General features: G+C 43.4%; 1 long non-coding RNA gene across 1 annotated transcript; it reads left to right on the forward strand.

The window, feature by feature from the left end:
* The first annotated feature begins 2,474 nt into the window (after nucleotides 1-2,474).
* LOC138658231 (uncharacterized) lies at nucleotides 2,475-3,944 on the forward strand. Its single transcript, XR_011317404.1, has 3 exons — nucleotides 2,475-2,594; nucleotides 3,138-3,279; nucleotides 3,571-3,944. It is a non-coding gene; the product is annotated as an uncharacterized lncRNA (long non-coding RNA).
* The last annotated feature ends 2,072 nt before the right edge of the window (nucleotides 3,945-6,016 follow it).

Raw genomic sequence — 6,016 nt, forward strand, 5'->3', positions numbered from 1 at the left:
ATACAAAACTATGTAAAGCAGTTAATACAAGAGAAGATAGTATTCTGCTACAGATGGATCTGGATAAGTTGGAAACTTGGGCTGAAAGGTGGCAGATGAGGTTTAACAATGATAAATGTAAGGTTATACACATGGGAAGAAGGAATCAATGTCACCATTAGGCTGGGTTCACATTGCGCTAGGTGTGTCCGTCTAACGGACTCGTTTTTAAGTAGTAAAAACGCAATGTAACGCACATACTAACGCGCCCATAGACTTGCATTGTCTGACGCATCGTGACGCATCCCTAAATTGGTATGCGTTTGTCACATAACGTTTTTTTTCTGACGGACCTTCAACGCGGCTTGCAGCGTTTTCGGGTCCGGCCAAGCTAACGCACTACTAACGGAAGCGTTCATTCTGCCATAGAAGGCTATGGCAAACGCAGTCAGACGCAAATCATGAAAAATTTCCAAATAGAACCACACGTTTTAATAGCGTTTGAGGGTGGTCACATGTGGTCATGTGACAGGAAATGTGACTTCGGCCATTAAAATATCCCACTCACACAAAGTCTCCTGCACGTGACAGAGTGTTTTGCCGTAGCTAAATTGTAAGTACATTTCTATATATTATATATCTCTGTATACATCATGGGAGTCTGTAATGTCCGTCGGATGTGTGTGTACTAAAAATGTATTGTTTTGTTGCACACAGATGTCGGATACAGATGTCAGCAGCAGCAGCGTGTCTGCGATTTTTTCTTCTGAGTTGGTAGGCTTGCACTTTAAAAAACCATGTTGTGTGAAACTCCATTGTATTGAGCTAGGCATAACAATCCTGTTTATTGTTTTATTGTGAATAGGAGTCTTCTGAGCCCGAGGCTGTTAGACCTCCCCCCAAAAAACACGCAAAAACAACAAAGGTACATAGCACACATGTTGAATTTTTCAGGCATAAATTTATTGATCCAATGAATGTTAACATTATTTAATGTTAAAATATTTTTTTTTACATTTTACATACACAATAGGTTGTGGCACAAGGAGGACAAAAAAGAAAAAAGGTCCCTAGACGTCTGTCGTCGCCACAACTGCCAGTGGTAAATATAAAATAGAAATATTCTATCCAATATTTACCAACAATCTATCTATTCACTTTCTATCTACTATACCTATAAACTATCTATCAACTATCTATCGCTCCATCTATTTGTCTATCTATATCTATGTATCTATCTATCAATATCTATGTATCTATCTATCTATCTATATATCTATCTATCAATATCTATGTATCTATCTATCTATCCATCAATGTATATCTATCTATCTACATCTATCTATCTATATTGACAGTGACAAACGCAGACAAACGGATACTTCGTAAACGGACATCAAAATGAAAAAACGCGATCACATGCGTTAACGCTAGCGTTACCGTGACGACGAATTTCACATATTTTTGCTCCGTTTCTGTACATGCGTTTAACGCATCCGTTTGACGCCATGTACTTGACGCAATGTGAACCTAGCCTTACACACTGAATGGGAAACCACTGGGTAAATCTGACAGGGAGAAGGACTTGGGGATCCTAGTTAATGATAAACTTACCTGGAGCAGCCAGTGCCAGGCAGCAGCTGCCAAGGCAAACAGGATCATGGGATGCATTAAAAGAGGTCTGGATACACATGATGAGAGCATTATACTGCCTCTGTACAAATCCCTAGTTAGACCGCACATGGAGTACTGTGTCCAGTTTTGGGCACCGGTGCTCAGGAAGGATATAATGGAACTAGAGAGAGTACAAAGGAGGGCAACAAAATTAATAAAGGGGATGGGAGAACTACAATACCCAGATAGATTAGCGAAATTAGGATTATTTAGTCTAGAAAAAAGACGACTGAGGGGCGATCTAATAACCATGTATAAGTATATAAGGGGACAATACAAATATCTCGCTGAGGATCTGTTTATACCAAGGAAGGTGACGGGCACAAGGGGGCATTCTTTGCGTCTGGAGGAGAGAAGGTTTTTCCACCAACATAGAAGAGGATTCTTTACTGTTAGGGCAGTGAGAATCTGGAATTGCTTGCCTGAGGAGGTGGTGATGGCGAACTCAGTCGAGGGGTTCAAGAGAGGCCTGGATGTCTTCCTGGAGCAGAACAATATTGTATCATACAATTAGGTTCTGTAGAAGGACGTAGATCTGGGGATTTATTATGATGGAATATAGGCTGAACTGGATGGACAAATGTCTTTTTTCGGCCTTACTAACTATGTTACTATGTTACTATGTTACTCGGTACAACAATCGCAAGCGTTAGAAACCTACCCAGTTCCGGAGGGTGATGTGGGTGAGTTGAACGTTATAAACCTATCCTCTTATACCCTAACCACTGTTGAGAAGAAGTTGCTTTTTAGAGGTTTATCCTTTTCTCCTATGAGTGTTTTGGACAAATTTGAGCTGACTAAGGACTTGTATATGTTCTGCAGACAACTGACTTTCAGGATGCTCTATCAGAACCCTGCAGCATTGGACGGGTTAACAGATATGGATCGGCAACTACTACGTGATCTTACGGATCTGCTAGAAGAAAACGAAAACTACCAAGGTAGGCTGAAGTTTGATGGAAGGTTGCCCTCACAAGCTACCCCATCCTTTTCTCTGTTTCCCGCTATCCAAATTTTCTTTGAAAAAGTCTGCAGGGACATCCAGGATCTAAAACTGGACAAATTTGGTCAAGGTAACCTTTCAGGGGAGGAAAAACGGGCGCTCAAGGGACTTAAATCCAATGAGGCTTTTGAGATCAAGGAGGCGGACAAGGGGGGCAACATAGTGCTGTGGCCGAAGGATATGTACTGCAGGGAGGCAAGGAGACAACTGGATAATCCACGGCACTATGTTGTCCTACCCTCGGATCCAACCTCAGTCTTTAAGTCCAGCCTGGATGGACTGCTTAATTGTGCTCATGACCAGGGTATTATCAGCAAAAAGGAATTAGATTTCCTAACGGTGAGACACCCTGTGGTTCCGACGTTTTATATGTTACCCAAAGTACATAAATCCTTGTCGGAGCCACCGGGTAGACCCATCGTCTCGGGGATTGGGGGACTATACGAAAAGTCTTGTATTTACCTGGATTTTTTTCTTGCAGCCCGTTGTGCTAAAACTGGACTCTTACATACGGGACTCGTCATTTCTTATCCAGCAGTTGGATCCCCTGGTATTACCTGATGACACTATCCTGGCCACACTCGATGTTGAGGCGTTGTACACCAATATTAATCATGACTTAGGTATTGCAGCCGTGGGATACTTTTTGGACAAATATACAACGGGGAGTAGGGGCCACGACTCGTTTGTCTTAGACCTCCTCAAAATCATCTTGGAGAAGAATTATTTCATTTTTGATAGGGTCTATTACAAGCAGGTGTCCGGGACAGCCATGGGGGCGAGGTGTGCGCCCCCATATGCAAATCTTTTTATGGGGTGGTGGGAGGAGACCCAGGTATATAAGAATCGTGACTATCAGGAGCACGTCTTAAAATGGTACCGCTTTATTGATGACATTGTTGTCTTATGGACAGGTACAGCGGAAGCCCTGGAAGACTTCGTTAAGGAGTTGAATACCAACCAATGTGGCATCCGGTTGACATCGTGTTCTCCTAGTAGGACGGTGGACTTCCTGGATTTAAGGATCATGATCGAGGACCATCGGATTACCACGACTCTCTTCCGCAAGAAGATGGCCACCAACAACATCTTGCATTACTCCAGCTTTCACCCACACCATCTACGCAATAGTATCCCTAAGGGCCAATTCCTACGTGTTAGGAGGAACTGCAGTACCATGGGATGTTTTCAGGAACAATCGAAACTGCTTACTAAACGCTTCCATGAACGGGGATATCCACGGAGAGTGGTCTCGAGAGCATATGAGTTCTCTCGGCAGAAACCAAGGGAGGAGGTCCTTAGGACGCAACAGAGAAACAACAGGAACGAACTGAGCCTGATCACAAGGTTCAATAATCAGTGGAGAGACGTGTACCACATAATGGAGTCTAACTGGGGGATACTACTCAGTGACATGAGATTGAAGACCATTATCCCTGACAGACCAAGAATAGTGGCAAGGAGAGCACATAACCTGAAGGATTGCCTCACTAGGAGCCATTACAAGCGACCCACGACTATAACGTGTACAGGTAAAAACATAATTGGCTCCTACCCATGTGGTAGTTGTTCGATTTCTCCTCTCATGTTGGCCAAAGTAGGTATCTATATTCCCTCTCTACCTTTTCGGATTAAGTCCAGATCCTACTTTAACTGCCGTACTAAGAATCTGGTATATGCCCTGATATGTGGCTGCCGGAAAATCTATGTGGGTCAGACCACCCAAGAATTGCGCCGAAGGGTACAACAGCACATTTCGAACATTAATACGGCTAAAGGTGACAGGGAAAAAGGGAAACAGATCACCTCTGTGGCTACCCATTTTTTAGAACATCACAATGGTAGCCACAGGACCCTCTGTGTCATGGGCCTTGAGGGGGTGACCCCGAGTATTAGGGGTGGGAGGCTTACAGATGAACTATTGAGAAAGGAATCCCGTCTAATTTTTGAACTAAAGAGCCTGGCCCCGGATGGTTTGAATGAGGAGCTATTGTACACGGGTTTCTACAGAAAGCTCTAGTTCTTTTTGACCTGTGGCTTTTTTGTGGTTACCGTGTACTTTGGCTCACCAGTATGGGTTGACTGTCGGTATCAGTATATGTTAAACTCATTCCTGTTTTTTTTGTAGGTAATGTGGATGATCCTACCGGTGGTTTGCAGCCTGACTAGGCTTCATGGATCTTAATTCCTGACTCTTACAGGGACTTTTGTAGTTGGAATCCTGTAGGCGGATGAAAGATCTGGAGGAACCGAAGCAAATAATTGCTGGACCTGAGGAATTCATCACAGTGTCTCTCCCTGTTTGTTGCACTTGTGTTATATATCTTTTTTCTTTTGGATTTGATAATAATGAAGGTAGCTATTGACTTTTCCGTAATAGCTATTTTCAAACTGATAGTACTTCCTTTAGATTGACCCATTGATATTGAAGAGATTACCATTATGTTGTTCGGTTCTTGGACCTCTGGGGTGACCTGATCTTGTGTCCACATTTGCCCTTTCTTCTTTTAAGTAATTAATAAAGTAAACCAACCCTTCTCCTTAGTTGTCAGGCTTTAGTGACACGTTATGGGAGGTTTCTCTGACATGAGAGCTTGCTTATGCTCTTTATTCCAACACTGTGTATTTTGAAACCATATGAGCTTCTTTCATAGCACTGGGTATATTCTGCTCGACCGCCTTGTGTATATTTGGGTTGGAGGATTATGTAAGACCTAAGTTGGGGGCAACCATTATTCTTTCCTTGCTGATACCATCACCTGATGTGGTGGTAGCCTCCCATTCACCCCTTCTGGATGTGGATGGTGGATATATCCATTAGATTGTTGTCACACCCCTACTTTCGATGTGTGGACGTAGATGTGTTGGTGCTTGTACCTTGGCCAGGGTTATTGTTTGATTGTATGTGTGTGTCATCTTTGTGTGTGTGAGCCTTATTTTTCCTGGAACCGCTGTGGCGATGGGTAGTTTAAAATCCCTGATGCTGGTGGGGGCCATGTCTATGTTGCTGTACTTTTGTACAGCAAAATGGATGTTGTAGTAATATCTATTTGGATAGCACCGGCGGCTATCAGGGTTACCACACACTTAACAGGTGTAGGCGCTGTGGCCTATGTATAGCCTATTGTTGCACCGCCGCACTAGTATGTACCTTACGCATGGGGGGATTTTTTTCCCCTGTGGGTGCATGCGTAGTATGGGGCGATGAATTAAAAAAAAAAACCCTCACATGTGGTGAGCTTAGTGTTCCTGTGTCAGGTGACTAACGACGCTGACAGATCCGCGCACTCTGATGTTTGGCGGATGCTTTGTATGTAACTTACGTTTGCGGTTCCCATGGTGACCAAATCCGGACTTTGG

This window comes from Ranitomeya imitator, chromosome 1, assembly GCF_032444005.1.
Source record: "Ranitomeya imitator isolate aRanImi1 chromosome 1, aRanImi1.pri, whole genome shotgun sequence".
Classification (NCBI taxonomy): domain Eukaryota; kingdom Metazoa; phylum Chordata; class Amphibia; order Anura; family Dendrobatidae; genus Ranitomeya; species Ranitomeya imitator.